At 44.7% G+C, this 27895-nt stretch overlaps 1 protein-coding gene across 1 annotated transcript in view; it reads right to left on the bottom strand.

Moving 5' to 3' along the window:
- The window catches only part of GDPD4 (glycerophosphodiester phosphodiesterase domain containing 4), an 85068-nt gene extending 58302 nt beyond the window's left edge, over nucleotides 1–26766 (bottom strand). Inside the window, exon 1 of the mRNA XM_037889829.2 lies at nucleotides 26661–26766. The gene's annotated coding sequence lies outside the window, so the exon portion shown is untranslated. The remainder of the gene's footprint in view (nucleotides 1–26660) is intronic.
- Between the last annotated feature and the right edge of the window lie 1129 nt (nucleotides 26767–27895).

Raw genomic sequence — 27895 nt, forward strand, 5'->3', positions numbered from 1 at the left:
TAAAAACTGAGGATGGAGTGGAGGTCAAGGATAATCTAGGCATGGCCCAATATCTAAACAAATACTTTGCCTCAGTCTTTAATAAGACTAAAGAGGATCTTAGGGATAATGGTAGCATGATAAATGGGAATGAGGATATGGAGGTAGACATCACCATATCTGAGGTAGAAGCGAAACTCAAACAGCTTAATGGGACTAAATCGGGGGGCCCAGATAATCTTCATCCAAGAATATTAAAGGAATTGGCACAAGAAATTGCAAGCCCATTAGCAAGAATTTTTAATGAATCTGTAAACTCAGGGGTTGTACCGTATGATTGGAGAATTGCTAACATAGTTCCTATTTTTAAGAAAGGGATAAAAAGTGATCCAAGTAATTATAGGCCTGTTAGTTTGACATCTGTAGTATGCAAGGTCTTGGAAAAAATTTTGAAGGAGAAGGTAGTTAAGGACATTGAAGTCAATGGTAAATGGGACAAAATACAACATGGTTTTACAAAAGGTAGATCGTGCCAAACCAACCTGATCTCCTTCTTTGAGAAAGTAACAGATTTTTTAGATAAAGGAAACGCAGTGGATCTAATTTACTTAGATTTTAGTAAGGCGTTTGATACGGTGCCACATGGGGAATTATTAGTTAAATTGGATAAGATGGGCATCAATAGGAAAATTGAAAGGTGGATAGGGAATTGGTTAAAGGGGAGACTACAACGGGTCCTACTGAAAGGTGAACTGTCAAGTTGGAGGGAGGTTACCAGTGGAGTTCCTCAGGGATCGGTTTTGGGACCAATCTTATTTAATCTTTTTATTACTGACCTGGGCACAAAAAGTGGGAGTGTGCTAATAAAGTTTGCAGATGATACAAAGCTGGGAGGTATTGCTAATTTAGAGAAGGATAGGGATACCCTACAGGAGGATCTGGATGACCTTGTAAACTGGAGTAATAGGAATAGGATGAAATTTAATAGTGAGAAGTGTAAGGTCATGCATTTAGGGATTAATAACAAGAATTTTAGTTATAAGCTAGGGACGCATCAACTAGAAGTAACGGAGGAGGAAAAGGACCTTGGAGTATTGGTTGATCATAGGATGACTATGAGCTGCCAATGTGATATGGCTGTGAAAAAAGCTAATGTCGTCTTGGGATGCATCAGGAGAGGTATTTCCAGTAGGGATAAGGAGGTCTTAGTACCGTTATATAAGGCACTGGTGAGACCTCACCTGGAGTACTGTGTGCAGTTCTGGTCTCCCATGTTTAAGAAGGATGAATTCAAACTGGAACAGGTACAGAGAAGGGCTACTAGGATGATCCGAGGAATGGAAAACTTGTCTTATGAAAGGAGACTCAGGAAGCTTGGCTTGTTTAGCCTAACTAAAAGAAGGTAGCCTAACTAAAAGAAGGTTGAGGGGAGATATGATTGCTCTCTATAAATATATCAGAGGGATAAATACCAGAGAGGGAGAGGAATTATTTAAACTCAGTACCAATGTGGACACAAGAACAAATGGATATAAACTGGCCACTAGGAAATTTAGATTAGAAATTAGACGAAGGTTTCTAACCATCAGAGGAGTGAAGTTTTGGAATAGCCTTCCGAGGGAAGTAGTGGGGGCAAAAGATCTATCTTGCTTTAAGATTAAACTCGATAAGTTTATGGAGGAGATGGTATGATGGGATAACATGGCTTTGGTAATTAAATATTCATGGTAAATAGGCCCAATGGCCTGTGATGGGTTTTAGATGGGGTAAGATCCAAGTTACCCGGGAAAGAATTTTCTGTAGTATCTGGCTGATGAATCTTGCCCATATGCTCAGGGTTTAGCTGATCGCCATATTTGGGGTCGGGAAGGAATTTTCCTCCAGGGCAGATTGGAAGGCCCTGGAGGTTTTTCGCCTTCTTCTGTAGCATGGGGCACGGATCACTTGCTGGAGGATTCTCTGCTCCTTGAGGTCTTTAAACTACAATTTGAGGACTTCAATAGCACAGATATAGGTGTGAGGTTTTTTTGTGGGAGTGGTGGGTGAAATTCTGTGGCCTGCGTTGTGCAGGAGGTCAGACTAGATGATCATAATGGTCCCTTCTGACCTAAATATCTATGAATCTATGAGTAGAGTGATTTAAAATAAAACTGAACAGCAGCAGCCAAGAGGAGGAGAATGAACTTTTGACAAGCTTTAAACAAAATAGGAAGAAACCATTTTCTTCTAGGTAGGAGCAGTAGAGATACCATGATGGAAGAGCTGTTGTATTAATTGAGACACACTCTATCGTCTAACAGTGTTAACATAACCCAGTCACTGTCCAACATTAACCAGTGTTAGGCAAGGTTTGGGGTTGGATATGCGGAGAAGGCAGCCTGCTTAGTATCACAGCAAGCACACCCTTCAGCATCCTTTTAACCTTTTATTAAAGATAAAGAAAAGAAGGAAAAAATAGTTAAAACATTTGGAATGTGAAGTATGGAATAAGGCTCCCATTTTAACACCATCCCTTCTTCCCTCTCCCTTTAGCTGGAGAAAGTTTATAGGAGGAGAAACCTCCTTGTTTGACAGTCTCAGATGGTATCAACATGGCAATAACTGTCCTTTTGAGGCAAAGAGAAGTTGGTTGAGATGAGCTGGAGCTGCTGTCGTTGCTGCTGTTAACTCTGATCCCATATCATCCCAGTTGGTGATTGGGATTCTGCTGGAGCTGGTAGGGATGCCGATGTCACCTGGGTCTCTCTGGATCAGTCTGGTCAGGATAGCCCTTGGGATTAGGAGAAAGAAGGGCTGGGATCCCAGGAGAGGGTAGGGGTGGCAGCCACGATGGTGAAGCTTGCTCTAGTAGGTGCAATCTGTTCTTCTCATTCTTTTAGGACCCACAAAGGAAGTGGTAGGTGCCAAACCCCTTCCTTTATTTATTTTCACTCATTTCCAAACCCACAATTTCTTGTTTACCAGGCATGATCTTAACACAGTCCTTGACTTGTATCAGTAGCCTATTTGTTTGGACTAGTTCAGTCTATCTCCCTTTCGTACCTTTTCCCATTGACATTTGTTATTACAGGTTATTGTGACAGCTCATGAACTTTCATGTATTTTCTACCATTGAGTTCCCAGTTAGGATAAACTTGTAGGCCCATTTATCACAACAGAAGTCATTCTTCTTTCTAGCCCTAAAGCCTGCCTCTGACCATGGCTGCATACCAATTACCTCAGAGAAATTGGAGGGAAAAGTCTCAACTTCATCTGTTAGGAGTGTAAGACTATAGAATATTATTACGCTGGGGCAAGGGAATCCTCCACAATTCCTCACCAGCCATCTATTTACTCTAGGGCCTGGGCTACACTGCTGGGGGGGCGGGGGTGGTTCGGACTAAGATACGCCACTTCAGCTACTCTATTCGTGTAGCTGAAGTCAAAGTATCTTAGTTTGACTTACCTGGCCGTCCTCATGGCGGCGAGTCGACCGCGGCAGCTCCCCCGTCAACTCCGCTTACTCCTCCTGCCAAGGTGGAGTACAGGCGTTGATTTGGGGATTGATTTATCGCATCTAGACGAAATGCGATAAATCAATCCCTGATTGATCGATCACTACCCGCCTATCCGGCAGGTAGTGAAGACGTACCCTAGGCCAGTGTTTCTCAACAACTGGTTTGTGGACCGGTGCTGGTCCTGAGATCTCCCTGACACAGTTTAGGAAGGCAGCAAGCCGGGCCCTGGTATCAAAAACGTTGAGAAATACTGCTCTAGGCCCTTGATTCAACAAAGCCCTTAAGCCAGGGGTAGTCAATAGGTGGACCGGGGGCCAAATCCAGACTGCCAGATGCTTTTGAACGGACCCTGAAATCTTTTTATTTACTTATTATCATCATTGTTGTTTTTTATTATTATTTTCTCTGGAGTCTGGACCTTGATTAGACCTTGCCCAAGAAATTTGGACCTTGACAAAAAAAAAAAAAATTTTACCCCTGCCTTAAGCACATGCTTAAAGTTAACCACCTGAATAGTCCCAGTTGAAGTCACTGGGACTATGCGTGTGCCTAAAGTGAAGCATATGCTTAAATGTTTTCCTGAATCAGGATCAAAAAGAGTTATCATTTGAAAAATGAGGCAAATAAATAAAAGCACAAACTGGGGTGATTAACATAGGCACCTAAATGGAAATATTCTCACCGCTGACTTCAGTGGGAGCAAAGTTCAGACACCACTGAGAGCTTATGGAAATCCCCCGGGGGGTGGCCTGATTTTCAGAAGTGCTGAGCATGTGCAACGTACATCAAAGTCAACACTAGCTGCAGGCATCCAGTACTCTGGGGCCTTCCATAGCTAGGAATTGAGACCTCTCATGTTAGGAAAATAGTGGCTAAAGTAAAATGGTGCCCTGGACGATGTTAAGAAAGGAGAACATTACCCGCCCCACCCCACCTTCACCCCTTCAATGGCACCTGCTATCTGCTCTTCCTGTATTACCTTACAGGTATGAGAGAGTTGTACGCTGCACCTTTAGACAAGCGCTGCCGTAGGGTTCACTCCTGGGACCCATATGAGGGCACTGCAGTTCCATGGTGCTGCTACCAGTTTGTGGGATCAATCCCTCTCCAGCACTCTGCAGATACGAGGGCATGGATGGGGGAAAAGTTTCTCTCTCACAACAGAATACAGAGGTTGGCACGTCTCCCTTTCAAGACCTTATTCTTTGACTAATAACAGAACAGCCACCACTGATGAAAATAAAAATGGAAGTGAGCAAAATGCCTTGCAATCCACTGTGCTGGCATCACATCAACCTCTAGCCCACTGCACGGGTGCCACAAGACAGTGAGGACTGAAGCCAGAATGGCTCCTCCATGACATACCTAAAGAACTGAAGTCCATTCCCCCACAACTTCCTCCCCTCCTCCACCCACAGACCCAACTGGAGAGTTTCTTTCAGTACCGAACTCCATCCCCCGCAATCCTGAGGGCAGCTTTGTCCATTAAAGTGATCACCCTTTTTGTTCTAACAGCATTTCTTCATTATCTAAGTTGTTATCACAGATGGTTACATTTATTCTAATAGATTTTAATAGAGAGAATATCATACAGTGTCTCACAAAGCAATCTGAAGAATGAATCCAGTGCGGAGATGAATGCAGGCTGCTGTGAAAGTACTTTAACTGCAGTCATGGCCAGATCTTGCAGCGTCTAGTCTACACACAAGCAAAATCCTCCCATTACAGCTTTCTCCAGAACCCTGCATGAAGCATCAGCTGCAAATACTTGGGCCAGCACTAGTATCATGGAGGCTTCAATTCTTTATTATATTGATATTGCCCTTTGAGGTATGTCTACACTGCAAGTGGAAGGCGTGATTAGCACGCCTAGTCAGACACGAACTAGCTTGATCAAAGCTAGTTGGAGTAACAATAGCAGTGAAGCCAGGGCACCAGCTGGTCTCCTGAGTGTGTACCTAGGTCCCAATAGGGCAGAGCTTTACACTGGGGCTTTATTGTTACTCAAGCTGGCTTTGAGCTAGCTGGGGTATGTCCACATATGCTGCAATCACACCTCCTGGTTGTAGTACAGACATACCCTTAGATTATAAACCCTGCAGAACTAGGACTATCGACCACTCTGTGCTTGTACAGGGTGCACAGAGGGACCTTGTTCTCAGCTGGCTCCTCGGCCCTACCATAATACAAATAAACAATAATAATATTATGCTGAGAGGTGCTAATGGCTGCCATCTGCAGAGTCTTGCACCCAAAGACAACCATAGACCTTGTTAAAGCCAGTGTGTGAGCCAAGCACACTCTTTCAGTCTCAAAAGAAGGTGTGATCAAGTCCCTTTATGTAGTAAAAACAGCTGAAGCTGCCCAAGGCACTAGGCTGTTTGCAGGACAGAGGTAAGCCGCGTAGGACTAAGGGATTTCCCTAGCAGCAAATTCAGGAACTAGGATACTGGCTGTAGCCTGTGTGTGTTGGAGGCAGAAAGCCAGGAGAAGTAGTTGTGGACATGACCCTGAGAGGAAGCACAAAGATGAAGCTTCTTGGGCAGAGGGCTGTCTAGGGTGGCAGACCTGGGGATTTCTGAGCAAGGTAATTGCCTCCGTTTGTTTCTACTGTGTTCAGGGAAATAGGGCTGTGTGTACGTTTCTGTAACTAAGCAAGATTACACCAAGAATATACCTGACTCACAGCATCAATTTCTCATTTCTAAGCAGAAACAACCCTGCAAGGCCCAGAACATTGGCTGACCACCGAAAGGGGTAACATTACACAGCCCCTCGGGCGTATGCAGCACTGTACAGTGGGTGAACCACAGGGACCAGTCAATGGGTCCCTAACTCAGTGTTCGAAGGCACATGTTAAAAACAAGCAGAAAGCAGAGCATGCACACTGTGGGGTTTGGGCACCAGAGCTGGAATACCTCATGGCAGAGGTGGGCTTCTAGATGTCTGTTGAACAAGGAAAGGGAGGGAGCTTGGCATGTACAATACTGGACACTCAAGCTTGAAAATGCAAGCAGAGAAACAAAGGGGAAAGAGGTAAAGGGGGCTAGAAAAATAAATAAATGGACAGCTCCAAGCATGGGCCCAGTTCTGCAAAGTGTCTCCTAAGGAGAGTCCAGCTCCCTCCACAATTGCAGTATCTGCTCCTATGAAAGAGAGGAGCAAATTCCAGGGCAGCCTGAAAGGCTCCATTAGGCTTAAGAATGTATCAGAACTTATGAATCCTCAACAGGATCTTCTCCAAACCTTTAATTTTCACCATGGCCTCCCTGGCAAAGCCTTTGGCTCCATTTCCCTCCCCTTCGCCTCCTAAGTTCAGACCCATCCTTCCACCACACTCCCATGAACCCCATGATTATATCTCCTACTGACATTCCCTTCGTATGCAGGCTCCCTACAATGCTGTATCACCTGTTTCATCAGGCTTCTGCAAGCTCCCTCTTATGCCTTTGCCCTGAGCAGAGTTCGCCATAACCCTCCTTCCCCATAGCTTCACCCTTGCAAACTCCCAACATCTCCCACCACCTCCCCACACACGTCTCTGCTTTGGCTCGGAAGCTGCAAAAGCCTCCTTCCTGGGCCCTGACTACACAAGGAGCCTCCCAGGTTTCCAGAGCATTTGAATTCAGAAGCATCTGAGCCTAGCAGAGAAGTGATCACGGCTCCTGGACCGGTACATTTATACGGGTGGCCCATGGCATAGCACGGCAAATAAAGGGCCTAAACTAAAGAAAGTGTGAACTAGGATTCAGAGCAGTTCAGCCACCGCTAGGGAATAGAGGGAGGCCCAAATCATAAAACTTGGGTCCAGATTCATATCTGAGTCGGAACATTCCTAAAGTTTATTTGGGGTGGGGGGAAGAGGGGAATTGCTGTTCAGACCTATCTCTACTAGCGAAGGGTACATCAAAACTGGGAGAGAATGGTCCACATGGGAGACAGCACAATCTGAACCCCATTCACTGGGACAACATGAGGCAAAGTGGCCAAGAGGGGAGCAAAATTTAGGAATGTTCAGTAAATCGAGGAGTGAAAGAGGCAACACACACCTCTGGAGTCCAATCTTCTTCCTAGCACAGAAGGACTTTGTTTGCTCACAGGTGAGCATAAGAACGGCTATACTGGGTCAGACCAATGGTCCATCTAGCCCAATATCCTATCTTCCAACAGTGGCCAATGCCAGGTGCCCCAGAGGGAATGAACAGAAGAGGTAAACATCAAGTGATCCATCCCCTGTCACCTATTCCCAGGTGAGCTTCTCTTTAATTACAGGCCTTTTAACAGGAGTTTGAGTGAGGTGATAAAAAGCAAGACAAATAGTCCTGATGGGGGAAACGAAAGACCCATTAAGCCACACAGGCCAAAGGTAGACTTTACTATGAACGGGACCCATTTGAATGTTTACAAGAAAAACCTGCCTCCTTTTTTTAATACAGTATGTGCTTTAGGGCCCATCAAGCTTTGTGCGGTCGAAGGGGTATAGATGAGGGCAGAATTCAGTTATTGGGTTAAAGGAATGCTGACAGCTTTATTACCAGGGCTTCCAACCCCACGCAGCCCCCACACACATATGCTACAACATTTGCAGGCATGGCTTTTTCAGCCATTACTAACATGCCTGCACAGTACACGTGGCCATAGTGTTGGATGTTCGACAATAACAGATAGGAGTCAGAGCTGCGGGTGCTCTCAGCACTTCCGAAAAATCAGGCCACTTATTTGGCTGGATCTGCGATGCCTAACTTTAGATGCCCAGGTTTAAAAATCTTGGCCTAAGCACCTGGCCCAAGGTGATGCAGGAAGCCTGACACAGAGATAGGAAGAGAACCCAGAACTGCCTGCTCTGACTGAATGACCAACCTGTCTCGTTTCCAAGAGGGCTTTGAGGAAAGTGGTACTGATACATGGCTATGGGCCTCACTATAAGAAAATGGATGGAGATGGACAGATGAACTAATTATTATTATTATACAGAGACATTATTAAGGGCACAAGAGCAAACTACCCCACTGCGTGGAAAGATAGGAAGTCTGGCAAGAGACCACCCTGGCTTAACCAGGAGATCTTCAATGATCTAAAAAACAAAAAACAGTCCTACAAAAAGTAGAAACTAAGTCAAATTACAAAGGATGGATATAAAAAAATAACACGAGTATGTAGGGATAAAATTAGAAAGGCCAAGGCACAAAACAAGATCAAACTAGCTAGAGACATAAAGGATAATAAGAAAACATTCTACAAATACATTAGAAGCAAGAGGAAGGCCAAGGACAGGGTAGGCCCATTATTCAATGATGGGGTAGGAAATAACAGAAAATGTGGAAATGACAGGGGTGCTTTTAATGACTTTTGTTTCGGTTTTCACCAAGAAGTTGGTGGTGATTGGACATCTAACATAGTGAATGCCAGTGAAAATGAGGTAGGATCAGAGGCTAAAATAGGGAAAGAACAAGTTAAAAATTATTTAGAAAAGTTAGATGTCTTCAAGTTACCAGGGCCTGATGAAATGCATCCTAGAACACACAAGGAGCTGACTGAAGAGATATCTGAGCCATTAGCTATTATCTTTGAAAAGTCATGGAAGACGGGAGAGATTCCAGAAGTCTGGGAAAGGGCAAACATAGTGCCCATCTATAAAAAGGGAAATAAGGACAACCCGGGGAATTACAGACCAATCAGCTTAACTTCTGTACCCGGAAAGATAATGGAGCAAATAATTAAGCAATCAATTTGCAAACATCTAGAAGATAATAAGGTGATAAGTAACAGCTAAGCATGGATTTGTCAAGAACAAATCATGTCAAACAAACCTGATAGCTTTCTTTGACAGGGTAACAAGCCTTGTGGATAGGGGGGAAGCGGTAGACATGGTATATCTTGACTTTAGTAAAGCTTTTGATATGGTCTCACATGACCTTCTCATAAACAAACTAGGGAAATGCAACCTAGATGGAGCTATTATAGGGTGAGTGCAACACTGGTTGGAAAACCGTTCCCAGAGAGTAATCATCAGTGGTTCACAGTCAAGCTGGAAGGGCACAATGAGTGGGGCCTTGCAGGGATCAGTTCTGGGTCTGGTTCTGTTCAATATCTTCATCAATGATTTAGATAATGGCAGAGAAAGTACACTTATAAAGTTTGCGGACTATACCAAGCTGGGAGAGGTTGCAAGTGCTTTGGAGGATAGGATTAAAATTCAAAATCATCTGGACAAACTGGAGAAATGGTCTGAAGTAAATAGGATGAAATTCAATAAGAACAAATGCAAAGTCCTCCAATTAGGAAGGAACAATGAACTGTACATGTACAAAATGGGAAATGACTGCCCAGGAAGGAGTACTGCAGAAAGGGATCTGGGGGTCATAGTGAACCACAAGCTAAATATGAGTCAACAGTGTAACACTGTTGCAAAAAAAGCAAACATCCTTCTGGGATGTATTAGCAGGAGTGCTGTAAGCAACACACGAGAAGTAATTCTTCAGCTCTACTCTGCGCTGATTAGGCCTCAGCTGGAATGTTGTGTCCAGTTCTGGGTACTACATTTCAGGAACGATGTGGACAAATTGGAGAAAGTCCAGAGAAGAGCAACAGAAATGATTAAAGGTCTAGAAAAGATGACCTATGAGGGAAGATTGAAAAAACTGGGTTTGTTTAGTCTGGAGAAGAGAAGACTGAGAGGGGACATGATACCAGTTTTCAAGTACATAAAAGGTTGTTACAAGGACATCTAACATAGAGGAGGGAGAAGAATTATTTTTCTTAACCTCTGAGAATAGGACAAACAGCAATGGACTTAAATTGCAGCAAGGGAGGTTTAGGTTGGACATTAGGAAAAACTTCCTAACTGCCAGGGTTAAACACAGGAATAAATTGCCTAGGGAGGTTGTGGAATCTCCATAACCGGAGTTTTTAAGAGCATGTTAGACAAACACCTGCCAGGAATTGTCTAGATAACACTTAGTCCTGCCATGAGTGCAGGGGACTGGATTAGGTGACCTCTTGAGTTCCCTTCCAGTCCTATGATTCCATGTGTGGAAGGAAATAAGGTAAAGCACACAGTGGCACTGCACATAAAGGAGAATCAATGTTAAAAGACTTTAAAATCTTTCTAATTGTAATCCTTCTGCCCGGTGAAGTAAGGAGCAACTAGGGCCAGGTTTAATGTCTAGGGGTTCCTCTTACAATACAAAACAGAAACAGCTTGAGCCCCAAGCCAGTGATCTGGGAAAACATAACACCACCCTCAGCACCTCAGAGGTAACACTTCCCCCTTGCAAGCACTGAGTCTGTGTATAACAAAACAGCACTTTTATTACAACAGAAAGGGAACCCAGCATTAATCTGGGAAAACACCACAACCAAATTCAAAGCACGCGACCATAAGCAAAGCCGTGTGTTTGGGCAGTATCCTTTGCCTCAGTTTCCCACATGGTGGTGGGAAAGCCTGATGAATGAACATCCCTTTAACACATCACTCCCCACTCCCTTCTCTGCACCCCTCACAGCTGGCTGTCCTTGGTTAGCAGAAACCCAAAATTCAGAGGTGTGTTCATGGGATTCACCTCCCACTTCCCTCTCCCGGGGGTGTGTGTGTGTTGAGCAATGCCTCTACTGCTACCACTTCTGCAACTGGCCCAAAGCTTCCCCTGGCCACTGCAACATCACTTGCTGAGGCTCCACCACTTAACCTAACTTCCAGAGATTTCAGCAAGTTGCAGGGAACCTCATGGCTACTGCAGTTTCTGTGCTGCATTTCACTGTTTCCATACACAGGCTAAAGCTTAGCCTCTAGACTTGCCCAACAGGGAAGACAGCTCTAGGGATCACCAACTGGAAACAAGGACTCTGAATTAAGTCTAATCTTCTCTATCATTGCACACTAGAAAAAGAAAGGTCTAATAGTATCTAGAACTCCTTAAGCATACTCTACAGCCTTGGGAAAGTACACCAACCCCCACCTACTCTCACTTTCAGTAGGATTTGGCATCCCTACCCCCCCTGCTTAGTAAGTGAGGTTCAGTTTAGGGTGACCCCCTCAATCAGGGCATGCTAAGCACAGTTCTGCTGCCGTTTACTCAGATAATCGGGATAACGACATTTCAATGCTCCTGCATTCAAATACTAGAGTGATTTGTAGCCCAAACCCAACCAGATTTGATCATTTTGGCAAATCAGCTCCAGCATGCTGTGTACTTAGGCAGAGTAGGTGTGTCTATGCAAACACAGTCTGCTCCTGAAGTCTTTTTCCCCCAGTGCAACACCAGATGTCATGGGAGAGCTCTTTGAGATCCTCTTTACATAATTAAGCAGAGCCAGACCCCATGCTTCAGGGAAAGAAGGACATGAAACAGAGTGGGGGAGCTGGACATGAACAGGTTGCAAGCTTTAACAAAACTTGACTACCAAAAAAACAAACAGATGACTTGCCTCTCTGCCACCTTTCTACTTGGGTTTGTATTTACATGTTCTGGGCCTTCCACACAAATGCACACACAGCAAATAGCCATGGGACAGAGACTTTGCAGCCTCAGTTTTTGCATCTGAAAAGGAGGGAAAGAAGTGTCTGAGAGTCTGTCTTCACTGCAGACTTAATCCAGGCTCTTACCCAGGTGTTGTCCCTAACCTGCCTATCATCCAGACACAAAAGTCTCTGACCTGAGTTTGGTGCTGTAAGTCTAGGCTAGCTGGTGGTGTGAGCTGGAGGCCAGGTTCTGCTTTTAATTCAGGCTGCAACAGGGGTGCTAGAACAATTTTTATAGTGGGGGTGCCGACGATGGAAAACATGGAAACCGTGTATTGGTGTCTGTTATTACTACTTCAAGCCAGGGGTGCAGCAGCACCCTGAGTTCCAGCATCCCTGGCCTGTGGCCACTTTGCAGTGTGGATGCAGGCTACTTAACACCGGTGCCAATAGTCCTCCGTTGCCTCCCACAATTCCTCTTGGGCTATCTGTTCCTGTCCTTACCTATTCCCTTCTTCTGCACTGGAAGTCACTTACCATCGTATACCTACCCGTTCTGCCTTTGAATCCCACATCCAGCTACACACACAGCCCTTGAGCAGAAATGCCACCTGGTAAGTCACCGTCCCAGAGTGCTGTCTGCTGGCCAGCGGCCCGCATCAAGGTTCTGGTAGATCTCTGGCATGAGCCATTGCCACAGCAAGGTACACCACTGCCTTCTCAGGGTGATGAGCCGCAGCCAAAACACCTGCCACCACATCACGTGCCCTCTATTTACTGAAATGAGAGCAGCATTAATGCCAATACCCAGAACCGGCCATTGTCCTGCGCGGGATCCATACCGTGCCACTGATTGGAACAGAGGTCTCACTTCTCGGCTGCCCAGCTAGGCAACTTACGAGGTCCTGATCTTCAAAGGGTGAAGACTTTAAGATTGGGCGCCTAAAATCACTAGTCACCTTGGAAAATCTTGGCCAGAGATTTAGTGTTCAGATCTGGGACTGGGTTCTGCCTGTTGTTGAGACAAAGACATGCCCAAGGTTTAAAGATGTGAAGAGTGGACAATTTTGATTCACGCCCCACATCTAGTTTTGACATAAAACCAGATGAAATTCTGTGATATGGACTTCCCCTCTTAGAGAAAGGGGCTATGATCCAAATGGAAACTCCTAGCAAAGCCCAGGTATTTCGCAGCAGAAACAGCCAAGTTATACACTGTGTGTCTTGACAGATCCCCAGCTGGAGCCATACCATTTCTGAAGAGTTAAGAAAATAAGAACATAAGAATGGCCATAGTGTGTCAGTATCACAATATCCTCTTGCAATGAGTTCCACTGGTTGACTGTGGGTTGTGTGAAAAAATACTTCCTTTTTTGTTTGCTTTAAACCTGCTGCCTATTTATTTAATTTGGTGACCGCTTGTTCTCGTGTTATGAGAAGGAGTAAATAACACTTCCATACCTACTTTCTCTACACCAATCATGATTTTATAGACCTCTATCATATCCCCCCTTAGTCGTCTCTTTTCCAAGCTGAAAAGTCCCAGTTTCATTAATAGCTCCTCACATGGAAGCCATTCCATATCCCTAATCATTTTTCTTTCCCTTTTCTGAACCTTTTCCAATTCCAATATATCTTTTTTGAGATGAGGCGACCACGTCTGCACACAGTATTCAAGATGTGGGTGTACCATGGATTTATATAGAAGCGACATATTTTCTGTCTTATTATCTATCCCTTTCTTAATAATTCCCAACATTCTGTTTGTATTTTTGACTGCCACTGCACATTGAGTGGATGTTTTCAGAGAACTACCCACAATAACTCCAAGATCTCTTTCTTGAGTGGTAACAGCTAATTTAGACCCCATCATTCTATATGTATACTTGGGATTATGTTTTCCAATGTGCATTGCTTTGCATTTCTCAACATTGAATTTCATCTGCCATCTTGTTGCCCAGTCACCCAGTTGTGAGAGATCCTTTTGTAGCTCTTCACAGTCTACTTGGGACTTGACTGTCTTGAGTAGTTTTGTATCAGCTGCAAATTTGCCACTGCACTGTTTACCCCCTTTTCCAGATCATTTATGAATATGTTGAATAGGACTGGTCCCAGTGCAGACCCCTGAGGGGCACACTATTTACCGCTCTCCATTCTGAAAACTGAGTTAGGACAGAATTATGCCTCACTGGGGGAAGAAATGCTTGATGGGGGAACCTTTTCCACAATACAGAGCTGGGCAGATTCTGCCACCCTCTGATGTGCAGTGGAAGAGTGAGTAGATGGGTAGTATTCCTTCTGGCAGAACTTATGTCTCCAGAAACATCCTTTCTGGGCAGGTTGCATGCAGGGCCATTTCCAATCACATTTGCCCCCAGGCCACAGGGGACATTAGGTACAGCTGGCTGCTTTTATTTATTTATTTGGGGAAGAGGAGGTGGCAAAATGTTTCTGACAAAAAATAAAATCTTTCCTTAAACAACATTGGTTTGCAGAAAAAATTCCCATTTCCCAGAAAAATCTTCAGGTTTTGACCAAAAATCTCCAAACTGAATGAACACACATTTTCAGCAACCAAAATCCAATCTTTCGTTTGCATGTTTTAACCCACAAATTTTTGGTTTCCTGCTTTTTGATGAAACCAAAAAAGTCAACAAAAATGAAAAATATTACTTTTCATCTGAGGAAAATAAATCTTTTCCTGACTAACTCTAGTATTAAGCATCAAAGATATGAAATTTTTTCAAAGCCATATAAGAGATCTGGACAGTAAAATGAAGTCATAATTGAACTGTAAGAATACACAGTACAAAAGGTGTTTTAGTCTCAGACCATATTCCTGATCTAACTGTTCAAAACTGTGCCAAACCACAAGTAATCCCTCCAAGAAAACCAAACCATCATGATTAACTGTAATTTGGCTCAGAACTGCTCTGCATTCCTGTAAGGCAATTCTCTGAATGGGAACTCATGTTCAGGGTTTATTTGTTCCCTGAATCTTGTTGATGAGAGTGACTCATAGTGTAAGATTGGTTACAGGAGCCTATTTTAATAATAATCATTAGAACTTATAGACCATTTCCTCTTCCAAAGCACTCTGTAGTGGGTAGTAATGAAAGCTCGTTGGTGATAATTAGTGGTCAATGCACTAAGCATTTGAGGCAGATTGTACATAAATGCTTTTAGCTTGTGTGTGGCAACAAGCAAGCACAAATCATCCTGTTTATAAAAGAGTGTCAAGTGGCTAGAATACATTTCCCCCACTGCGTGTTAAGGGCAAAATGACTGTTTTGAATACAGCTGGCTGAACACTAGCTTTAAGACTTTCACAAGCGCTAGGGTTTCCATTTGATTCAATTGCATTCCAGTCCTTTGTGTGCACAAACCGTTGAAACGGGGCTGTGTAACTTTTCTATTCTATTAATAATATAAAAATGGCCCTACTGGATCCATCTAGCCCAGTATCCTGTCTTCCAACAAAAAGAAAAGGAGGACTTGTGGCACCTTAGAGACTAACAAATTTATTTGAGCATAAGCTTTCGTGAGCTACAGCTCACTTCATCGGATGCTGTAGCTCACGAAAGCTTATGCTCAAATAAATTTGTTAGTCTCTAAGGTGCCACAAGTACTCCTTTTCTTTTTGCGAATATAGACTAACACAGCTGTTACTCTGAAACCTGTTTTCCGACAGTGGCCAGTGCCAGGTGCCCCAGAGGGAATGAACAGAACAGGTAATCACCAAGTGATCCATCCCCTGTCACTCATTCCCAGCTTCTGGCAAACAGAGGCTAGGGACACAATTCCTGCCCATCCAGGCTAATAGCCATTGATGGACCTATGCTCCATGAATTTATCTAGTTCTTTTTTGAACCCTGTTATGGTCTTGGCCTCACAACATCCTCTGGCAGGGAGTTCCACAGGTTGATTGTGTGTTGTGTGAAGAAATACTTCCTTTTATTTGTTTAAACCTGCTGTCTATTAATTTCATTGGGTGACCCCTAGTTCTTGTGTTATGAGAAGTTGTAAACAACACTTCCTTATCTACTTTCTCTATACCAGTCATGATTTTATAGACCTCAATCATATCTCCCCTTAGCCATCTCTTTTCCAAGCTGAAAAGTCCAAGCCTTATTAAGCTCTCTTCATACGGAAGCTGTTCCATACCCCTAATAATTTTTGTTGTCCTTTTCTGAACCTTTTCCAATTCCAATATATCTTTTTTGAGATGGGGCGACCATTTATACCTAGCCTTTATTTCCTCTCTTTTAACCAGTATTCTATTCTATACAGTTCTTACATCACCCTCATCACAGTAGGCTCTGAGCACCCTCCAGTCATGCCTTAAGTGACTAATATCTGTCATGTGTGGTCATTCTTTTGCGCATCCTCTGGCCAGGGGAAGATTGCCTGTGCAGTGCAATGTTTTGTTTGGTAGGGCTGTGGATTTGGTTTGGTTTATAAATTTACATGCTGCTCTGTGTTTGTTAGAGAAGGCAGGTCACAGATGAATGCCTGGCACTGGGAGTGGAAAATGGTCAGGTTTGGGTTGGTCCTTAGTTCCTGGGGGAGTTCATTCCACAGTCTCAGTCCAGCCCATAGGAACGCTCGGTCTCTTGCACAGATGAGTTTTGCCCTTACTCTGAAGAGTTCTGTGGGGTCAGTGGAGCAAAGGTGGCCTTCATGGTGGAGCTTCAATTCATCTTTTAGATATCCGGAGCCCATACCATTGAGCGCCTTGAAGACAAGGACACAGGTCTTTTGAACTTCACTTGATATTTTATGGGAAGTCGGTATAGAGAACGAAGGACAGATTTGATGTGCTCGCAGTAGACGATGTTGCTAAGGAGACACACTACAATGTTAGGTATTAGTTGGAGTTTCCCCAACAGCTGATGGCTTCATGCCCAGGTATATTGTGTTGCTGTAGGCCAGAGGAGGGACCAACATGTGCATAAAGAGAGACCAGGATGTGATCAAGTCTCCTAGCCAACCAGAGATGGTACAAAGCATTACTTGTGGATGTTGCTATGAAAGAGCTTAGCATCAGCAAGGAATCCGGGAACACTCCTAATCTACAGCTTGAACTGACCAACTGTGGGTGTGTACCTTCAACCAAGGAAGACTGCTCCAGGGCGGCAAACTCTTCAGAAGGCATTTCCTCTGTCCACCAGCATTACCTCGATCTTGCTTGATTTCAGCTTCAGCCAGCTGTTTTTCATCCGTGAGTTGATCTCATCCAAATGCCGGGCCATCTTGGTCATATATAAGAACATATAAGAACAGTCATAACATACATAAGAATGGCCATACTGGTTCAGCATAAAGGTCCATGTAGCCCAGTATCCTGTCTTCCGACAGTGGCCAATGCCAGATGCCCCAGAGGGAGTGAACAGAACAGGTAATCATCAAGTGATGAAGACATAAAAGAGGCATGTGTCATCTGCATTGTGTAATCTGATATGATCAAACATACATCTTCAGGGGTGACACTCCAATACCGACATAGCATGGTTTCTGAAGAGTCCATAGGCTGCCATTTGTTTGTTTGGCATAGCCTTTGCAAATGATGGGACTGGCTTTCAAATGATTCACAAAGCTAAAATTTACCAAATTTTGCATTTGTCAAATGCCAGTTGATCAGCTCCAGTTTGAGCCATGGGGGAGGACAATCACCTTCTTTGGGAGGGGCTGGCCATGCTGCTCCTTGGGGCATGGGAAACATGAGCATCAGCATATCTTTCACCACTTGTAGGAAAGAAGTGGCATCCTATCATCCCTCTGTTATCCATTGTGGCAGAGTTAGTCTTTGTCCCCCTCCAGTGGCTGGCCCATTTAGAGGTTTGTTTGCCACCACCTCCAAACTAATAGACTTGGCTCTTTAGTACAAACTGTAGCAATTCTTGCTTTTAGATCTAGAGCTCGATCCCCACAGGTGACCTATTCAGGGTAGTCATTACATCTGCATTCCTCTGTCAGAGCCCCTGCTCACCAGACACACCAGTAAGTCCAGACAGCTGTTCTAACAGAGACTCTCTCTTGCACAATCCAATGCTTGCAGCCAAATGATGGCTCCTTGTACCCTCATCCTCCCAGAATGCAGAAGCAGATCCAGCTGTAATATGGTGGCTAGATATGTTAGGAACACAATCCTGAGACTTTCTTACCCAGTTATTAATATACTGCACACTTCATACTGTGTACTTTAAATTGGGGAATGGCACTTTATACAACCACAGGAATGATTTGGACAATTTTAGGGTCAGCCATAAAATGAGACAATAATCAAGCAAACGCAAGGCCATCTCCCTTTCTTTTACTGAGGTAAGTGCTTACTGCCTGATGGGTTTATATGACTAAAGTTACAGCTCACAAATTATGGCTCATAATTTAGGAGCAAGGCCATGAGACCCAAAGAGAGAAGCTGAATGGTTCTTGTGCGTATGTAAGATGATAATTTCTTATGCAATCATTTCTGTTTGAACATAGGTGTTGCCAGATCGGATTAGACCCAGGGTCCATCTGGTCCAGTGTCCGATCACCAACTGTGGCCACCACCAGAGCCTACAGAGGAAAGTGCAAGAAACTCCACAGGAGGTAGTTATGGGATAACCTACCACCTCAGGGAAAATTTCCTCCTAAATCCTAATAGTTAGAGGTTGGCTTAATCCCTGAAACATGAAGGTTTATAGCCCTTCCAAAACATGGTTTATTTGTTAATAAAAATCTACTCTTCTAACTTTGGATATTCTTATTATCCAGGTAAATACCTAGTGCCTTTTTGAATCCTGCTAAGCTCTTGGCCTCAGTGATGTCTTGTTTCACTGAGTTCCACAGGCTATTTATACTGTGTGTGAAAAATTATGTTCCTAACCTAAAGATTCCATTAGGTCATTCCTGCAGGAAGAGGCACCTTAACAGATGATTGGCACTTTCCATTTACTAGCATCCTGGCAACAACAAAGGTGAAGGAAACATGTAGTCAGACTCAGTACCCTTTGGAATGTCAAAAAAGAACTAGATAAATTCATGGAGGATAGATCCATCAATGGCTATTAGCCAGGATCGGCAGGGACGGTATCCCTAGCCTCTGGTCACCTGAAGCTGGGAATGGGCGACAGGGGGTGGATCACTTGATGATTACCCATTCTGTTCATTCTCTCTGGGGCACCTAGCATTGGCCACTGTCAGAAGGCAGGATACTGGGCAAGATGGACCTTTGGTCTGACCCACTTTGGCCATTCTTATTTTCTTATGGTGCACAAGAGTGAGGGAAATTTTGGCTGAGGACCGCAGAGTAACCCCGAACTCTTACATCAAAGAAATAATTGAGCACATAGGATTTTGACTTCCCAGGTCATCTCCACAGAGCCCCATGCAGTAAGACAAACCTACAGGACCCATTTTAGACCCATTTTAGCTATAGAAGGTTCGGAAGAATTTTTAAACCTATGTCTGTTTAGATAGAGATGTATATGTACATAACAGATTACAAATTCTTCAGGGCAAGAATTGTCTTTCTTTGGTCTGTGTCTGTACAGCGCCTTGCACAATGGAGCCCTGATCCATAACTGGGACTCCAAAATGCAGTGGCAATTCATATAATAATGTCTTTGCAGAATAGTCTGATGCAAAAATGCAACATGGAAACTGAAGCAGGTGACGTTCAGCAAAAAAGCTAGGGGAGGCAAGAAAGGAAGTGAACTAGAAAGAGCAATTACACAGGCGCCGTTTTGGTGCAGCTGAACGGATGTTGGTCTCACAGATCACATAGAAGGGAAAATGAGCACTGCACCATAAAAGACACATCTGGGCTTTCCTGGTGTAGGGCTCAGGTTAAGAACCAGGGTCAGTTCAGTCCTATGAACCAGCAATGTTTTGTGTTCATTTGTTAAAGGCACCTGCTTGCAACACACACCTTGTCACGTCGCTTTCCAAACTTCCCCTTGTAATGAAACCCTCCAAGACAGCTGCCTTTTCCCAGGACTCTGCCACTTTAACTGGAACGTCCCAGGGGATTGCCCAGGAGCCCTCAGCCACCTCCAAGTCACTGACCTCCATTAGGAAGTTGATACATGTGCCCAACCCAGCACTTACTTGGCACAGACTGCAGCAAAGCGCACTTGTCTTTTCAGTCAAACCTCCTGCACTGGCTGAGCTGGGCATGTCCTTCCCAGCTGGGATAACCGAGGACAGGTGCTGGCAGGTTGGAGACACTCTCCCCTCCCACAACATGTGAGACCCTGCCAGCTGGCCTCTCTCAAAGGAACAGCATGCCCTGCTACTCCTACACTGCTCCCTTCTGTATTCGGCTCACCCCTCCTCTCACACTCTGCTAGGCCTCCCCGGCTTTAGGAGGGGAGGAAGGAAAATTCTTGCAGTATTTTGAGGGACCCGATTTTATACAACTGCATCCAGATAGCACAGTGAGGAGAGTCTTATAAATACCTATCCGAATAGTAATTAAGGTTAAGATTCTGTCACAAATATTTTTAGTAAAAGTCAGGGACAGGTCATGGTCAATAAACAAAAATGCACGGCAGTGCGCAATTTGTCCCTGACTTTTATTAAAAATACCCTTGGGCGGGTGGTCAGTCAGAGCACTGCCAGGAGCTGACCTCCGGCATCTGCTTCAGCCCCATCGCTGCTACAGTCCCAGGGGCCTGACGCTGACCCAACCCTAGGTGCTGCTCTGGCAGCCCCAGGTCTGACTGCCGGCACTGCTCCAGACCCACCACTGCTTCTGCTGTACCCTTAATAATAATGATCATTAATAACATGCCTGATAAGGAGGGAATCTGGGATGATATGATGAAGCCTCACAATTAAATTTAAAATCTCACTGGCTACTTAAACTACAAGTCTCCCCAGCCCAAATGTAGTGCAGTTATTTAGTCACTCATTGATTAAATACAGCATGAGGTACTGCAGCAACTGGGATATTGGAGGGGAGACATTTTCCAGGGCACAAAGGGCAGTTACTATAGCATCATAGAATATCAGGCTTGGAAGGGATCTCAGGAGGTCATCTAGTCCAACCCCCTGCTCAAAGCAAGACCAACCCCAACTAAATCATCCCAGCCAGGGCTTTGTCAAGCCAGGCCTTAAAAACCTCTAAGGATGGAGTTCCATCACCTCCCTAGGTAACCCATTCCAGTGCTTCACCACCCTCCTAGTGAAATAGTGTTTCCTAATATTTAACCTAGATCTCCCACACTGCAACTCGAGACCATTACTCCTTGTTCTGTCATCTGCCACCACTGAGAACAGCCGAGCTCCATCCTCTTTGGAATCCCCCTTCAGATAGTTGAAGGCTGCTATCAAATCCCCCCTCACTCTTCTCTTCTGCAGACTAAACAAGCCCAGTTCCCTCAGCTTCTCCTTGTAAGTCATGTGCCCCAGCCCCCTAATCCTTGTCGTTGCCCTCCACTGGACTCTCTCCAATTTGTCCACATCCTTTCTGTAGTGGGGGGCCCAAAACTGGACGCAATACTCCAGATGTGGCCTCATCAGTGCTGAATAGAGGGGAATAATCACTTCCTTCGATCTGCTCGCAATGCAACTACTAATGCAATCCAATATGCTGTTAGCCTTCTTGGCAACGAGGGCACACTGCTGACTTATATCCAGCTTCCCGTCCACTGTAATCCCAAAGGTCCTTTTCTGCAGAACTGCTGCTTAGCCAGTCGATCCCCAGCCTGTAGCGGTGCATGGGATTCTTCAGTCCTAAGTGCAGAACTCTGCACTTGTCCTTGTTGAACCTCATCAGATTTCTTTTGGCCCAATCCTCCAATTTGTCTAGGTCACTCTGGATCCTATCCCTCTCCCCGCAGCTTAGTGTCATCTGCGAACGTGCTGAGGGTGCAATCCAGCCTATCATTCAGATCATTAATAAAGATGTTGAACAAAACCAGCCCCAGGACTTACCCCTGGCGCACTCTGCTTGATATCAGCTGCCAACTAGACATCAAGCCATTGATCGGTACCCATTGAGCCCGACAATCTAGCCAGTTTTCTATCCACCTTATAGTCCATTCATCCAATCCATACTTTTTTAACTTGCTGACAAGAATACTGTGGGAAACCGTATCAAAAGCTTTGCTAAAGTCAAGATATATCACGTCCACTGCTTTCCCCATATCCACAGAGCCAGTTATCTCATCATAGAAGGCTATCGGGTTGGTCAGGCATGATATGCCCTTGGTGAATCCATGCGGACTGTTCCTGATCACCTTCCTCTCCTCTGAGTGCTTCAAAATGGTTTCCTTGAGGACCCGCTCCATGATTTTTCCAGGGACTGAGGTGAGGCTGACCGGTTTGTAGTTCCTGGGTTCTCCTTCTTCCCCTTTTTAAAGATGGGCACTATATTTGCCTTTTCCCAATCGTCCAGGACCTCCCCCAATTGCCACGAGTTTTCAAAGATAATGGCCAATGGATCTGCAATCACATCAGCCAACTCCCTCAGCATCCTCGAATGCATTAGATTAAACCACTTACTCTCACTCACTTTCAATGAGTGTTCGGTGCCTCACTGTCCTTCATGCTTTTGAAAGCCTCCCCTGTAATAATGTATGAAGAAGGATCAGAGGGACCAAAATTCAAAGAGTCTCTTAAAGAGAGACAAGTCCTCTAACCCCAGAACCAAGAATGCATAGTCCAGGGGTTAGGGTACTAGCCTGGGACTTAAGAGATCTGGATTTAGTTCCTGGCTTTGCCACAGACTGTGTGTGATCTTGGGCAAGCCACTTAGTTATGCTGCACCTCAGATCCCAGCCTGTAAAAGGAGGATCACAGCCTGTCCCTACCTCACAGGGGTCTTGTGAGGCTAATAACAGCTAATTCCTACATAGGGCTTTTCACCGGTAGCTCTCAAAGTGCTGTACAGATGCTGCCTGCATCATTTAACCCCATTTGATAAAGGGAGAAAATGAGGCACTAAGAGAAGAAGTGACATGCCCACGGTCACCCAGCAGCCCAGTGGCAGAGTCACTCTATTAAAATGACATGCAGTGAATATGCTAAAGAGAAATCCATTACAGAGTGGGAGGTGCTCAGATACCGTATGGTAACAGGACCTTAGCTATATAGACAGACACACATAAGGAGAAAATCCTGGCACGTGGACACTAGTTTTGCTAATTAGTGAGGTTGCCTGACCACTAGATTCTGATCATTTTGACCCATATTCTGACTCTCTCAATCAAACCGTAGCAGGTACAGGTAGAGCTGCAGTTGGGAGGAGGGCTTGAGGGATGCTATACCTATTGCCAGCTACAGAGCAGCCAGGTATAGGCAATGGGCCACATCCATCCTTGGTGTGGCCCCACTGAATGCTGTGGGCCTGATTCTGCTCTCAGGTACACTGGGATAAAATCTGAGTGGGTCCACTTGATTAGAGTACGACGGGTGTAACTGAAATCAGAATCAGGCCCACAGACTACAGTGCAATTACATCAGAACGTAAGAATGGCCATAGTGTGTCAGCACAATGGTCCATCTAGCCCAGTATCCTATTGTCCGGCATCAGCCAGTGCCAGATGCTTCAAAGGGAAGGAACAGAACAGTGCAGTTATCGAGTGATCCATTCCCTGTTGTCCAGTCCTAGCTTCTGGCAGTCAGAGGTTTAGGGACACCCAGAGCATGGGGTTGTGTCCCTGACCATCTTGGCTATTAGCCACTGATGGACCTGTCCTCCATGAATTTGTACAATTCCTTTTTGAACCCCGTTCTAGTTTTGGCCTTCACAACATCCCCTGGCAACAAGTGCCACACGTTGACTGTGTGTTGTTTGAAGAAGTACTTCCTTATGGTTGGTTTAAACTTGCTGCCTCTTAATTTCACTGGGTGACCCCTGATTCCTGTGTTATGTGAAGGGGTAAATAACACTTCCCTATTCACTTTCTCCACACCCGTCATGATTTTATAGACCTCTAGTGTATCTCTCCTCAATTGTCTCTTTTCTAAACTGAATGGTCCCAGTCTTTTTAATCCCTCCTCATATGGCAGCTGTTCCATACCCCTCATCGTTTTTGTTGCCCTTCTCTGTACTTTTTCCAGTTTTAAAATATCTTTGTTGAGATGGGGTGAGCAGAACTGCACACAGTATTCCAAGTACGGGCAGATCATGGATTTACATAGTGGTATTATATTTTCTGTCTTATTAGCTAACGTTTTCCTATTGGTTCCTAACATTGTTAGCTTTTTTGACTGCCGCTGCACATTGAGTGGATGTTTTCAGAGAACTATAAAAGACCTCTTTCTTGAGTGGTAACAGCTAATTTAGACCCCATCATTTTATATGTATAGTTGGGATTATGTTTTCCACAGTGCGTTACTTTGCATTTATCAAAACTGAATTTCATCTGCCATTTTGTTGCCCAGTCACCCAGTTTTGTGAATCTCTTTGTAACTCTTCGCAGTCAGCTTTGGACTTCATGATCTTGAGTAAATTTGAATCATCTGCAAACTTTACCCCCTGTTTACACTAGGTGTGAATTGGGCCCTCCAATTAGAATGGAGTGGACCTGAATCTCATCTCACTCCTACACCAATACCATTTCCCTCATTACAATGGAGTTACTCCTGTGGTACACTGGTGTGGCTGAGACCAGAACCAGGCATGCTGTGTTTAAAATAGGTTTCTAAATCCCACCTATGGCTACAGTAGGTTGCCCACTGTTTTCTAGGAGTAGTGATTGCTCAGAGTTGCCAAGGTAAAAGACACTGGGGGTGAGGCAAAGGGCCCCTCCCGTGTTCACATTTTTCAGGGTGCTGTGGGAGTGGAATGGAGCCCTGGCAGGGAGAGTTCAGGGAATCCTCCTAAGGAAAAAATGCCTTCATAATAAATCCTGCTTTGTGCAATTCAGCACATACCAGCTCGGCTCTCTTCCCACTCCTGTGAATTGCTAAGCTGTGCCTTGTCCCCGCTGCTAACGTCAGCCGGACAAGACTGGACAGCAGCATGGGGGAGAAGGGTTGGTCCCCCATTCATGGTAGCACACAGGAGTGACAGCTGCACTGAGCACACACTTCAAGGAAGGAGTTTGTCCATTAGCCAAAAGGTTCTCAGCTCCCAGCCCCCAATTCTGCGTCCGTGCAGAGCGCCCTTCACACCCCGGAGAGGCGAGTGCGCGCCACTGAACAGTCACCGCTCTACCCTTAATCTGCATCCTCCTAATTGGCATCATGAATGGTTGTGCGTAGCACTGCAAAACAAAGTACAGTGGCAGTATTAGCATGGGGGGGAGGAAGGCACATTTTCCATGTGTGTGTCATTAATCAAAGACTCTCTGCCTACCCAAAGTTCTCTACAGTATGGAAATGTACACCAGGCTGGCCCAGTTTCACATCACTAAACCTGGGTTTATATTTTCCAGAATCTGAAGCCTTGGGGCTGCCCCAGGAAACAGCAAGGGTCTTGATTTAGCGCAGACTTCGTGCCAGCAGTGTGCTTCCACCACTGAAGAAAGGAACAGCAGGCCCGCAGCACCCAGCAGTGGCTCGGAGGGTAAGGGTGCCTGCTGGAATTTACTGTGGAGCGTTGAATGAAGGGATCATAGGAATTATAACATTCAGATGGAAGAGACCTACTGGGTGAGTTAAGCCCGTGGGTCCCGCCTTTTTCAAGCCACAAGCCACAAGATGGTCAAAAAGTTGTCCCACAACCCACAGAGCCGCAAAGGATTTTGGGATTTAGGTCAACATAGGGTGAGGTGAAAAAAAAGGGGGGTACATTTATTTGATGTATGCCTTCAAATAAAGTCTGCCTAATTAGACAATAAGAAGTAAACGAAAGCTGGGGCTGAATCCTGTTCTCAGCTATAGCTGGTGTAAACATGATGCAGCTCCACTGAAGACTTTCGGACTACAACGTTACACCTGTGTAACAGAGCAGAATTTGGCCCAGTGGGTTGAATGTATGCAATGCTGAGACACCCATTTAAAAGAAATAGTTGGATATCAAAACTCACAGAGCAGACAGATTCCAAGTAGGGAAAGTTCCACAGTGCTATTTGATTTCACATGTCAGTTTCAGCTTTTAGCAATAGGTACTGAGATTTATACCTATTCCTGGATGTTAATATTTCATGGATTATTTATTCCTGCATCAACCTCTCTGCTCACACACTGGGCAAGCTGATAGAAAGACTCCTTCCTTTTTTTCTTACTCCCTACCCCCCGCTTCTTTTTTACTATGGAAACAGTCTTTTATCCAATGCATTATAAATGCTTCACCACCAACTCCCTCCCCTCAATCACCCCCCTCTCAAACTGAATCATACAATCCACCCATCACTTAAGTTTCTTCCCATGCCCCTTTGTATCCTCAACAGGTTAGGAAGAATCTGGCTGCCTCATACGCAGGGAGCTGACGGGCTGTTATGAAGCACAGGTCCTTTTCACTTCAATAAGGCAGTTTGGGGCTACTTTGGGACCTAACAGAACCCCCTGCTTTCAAATAATCCATTCACCCTCTAGCTAAAGCTTTGTCACTGGTTCCCTCCATTCTCTGGCTCTGCTAGGCATTGTTTCTCCCTGCAATTCATGCAGGGGGCAGGTCACTCATTAGCTGTCGGATCACATCCAATGCACTCAAAGTGTAAAGGAAAAATCAGAAGGAAAATTTCCCCCCTTCCAAGCATAAAGCAGACAGGAAAGAGCATTGATCTATGTATTTAATCGAGCAAGATGGCATCTTTACAGCCACAAGGAAGAAGCCAACTTACCTCTTCTTCAAACCCATGTGTTATCTTTTTCTGCGAATTCCCTTGAATTGCTGTGACCTTTGCATGCCACACTCCTGTAACTGAATAGTGACACCACAGTATTTCCGAAACTATTAAAGAAAGAGAGATGGAGAGCCCTGCCCACAGTGGGAGGAGCCTTCTGCCATCGGTGACTTAAATCAATTCAATCCAAAGGCTGAAAATTAAAATATAATCATACTAAATCATCCAATGTGGGCAGCTGCTAACCATATGGCTCTGGAGGAAGAGGGAGGGGAGATAGCAGCCGAATTTGAGTTTGAGTCTTTTCTCTCCCCACACACACCCACACAACACATGAAAAGATTGGTATTAAAATTCTGCGCTAACAGGAGCCATCGAAAGCCCTTGGCCTAAAGGTAATATTCCAAAGAAGATTTGGGAAAGAGACGTCACTGCTGATCTTACAAACTCAGAATAACAACAAAATAATAATATTTCCTGGCAAATCTTACCCCTCTTTGTAATGTTCAAGAAGGAATACATTGTACCGGATTTTAAGAATTTAACATGAATTTTGCATTACTTTTATTGTTTTCAGCTTTAATATCTAAATCCTATTAGCAAATGGCCTTGTCTGGAAAGAGGCAAGGGACGGGTCAGAGAAACAAAGCCGTTTATGTGTTGGCATTTTGTATCCCTCAATGAGTTTTTGAGCTTGAATTTGCCATGGCCTTTGAGACAGGCACTTGTAAAGGTTCTCAGACTAGAAAGCTATGCAGCCTTTGCCAGCCCCTCCTCTCAGCCAGCCTGCCGCTGATCAAGAGTCTAAGGCAATCTGACCTTGTTGGCCCTGAAGCTCTGTTTTTGAAATCCTAATTGTGCAGTAGTTGTCCTTGTTGTCACACACATTGGCTTCTCCTCTTCTTTTACAGAGCTGGAGCAGAGTCTTTCTAAAGCAAGCCACACAAGGTGGGGAGGCAGGGGACTGGAATCTGAAAGCATGCACCTTTCTTGTGGACCCAGCAGCATCTGCAGAAATTAAGCTTCCACTGTTTTTTAAAAAAATAAAATAGTTAAGCTATCCCTTTCTGATTGCAAAGGAGACCTTCTAAATGCAACCTGATGTAGTCTCCAGACTAAAATGGTAATTCTGAAAGGGCTGAACAGCCATCATTCATCTCAGTTGTGTGTTCACTCTGAAACCTAGTGATGATCATGTAAACTGTAGTACTATTAAAAAGGTAGCATTTGTT

The sequence above is a fragment of the Chelonia mydas genome, chromosome 1 (assembly GCF_015237465.2).
Source record: "Chelonia mydas isolate rCheMyd1 chromosome 1, rCheMyd1.pri.v2, whole genome shotgun sequence".
NCBI classification, from domain to species: domain Eukaryota; kingdom Metazoa; phylum Chordata; order Testudines; family Cheloniidae; genus Chelonia; species Chelonia mydas.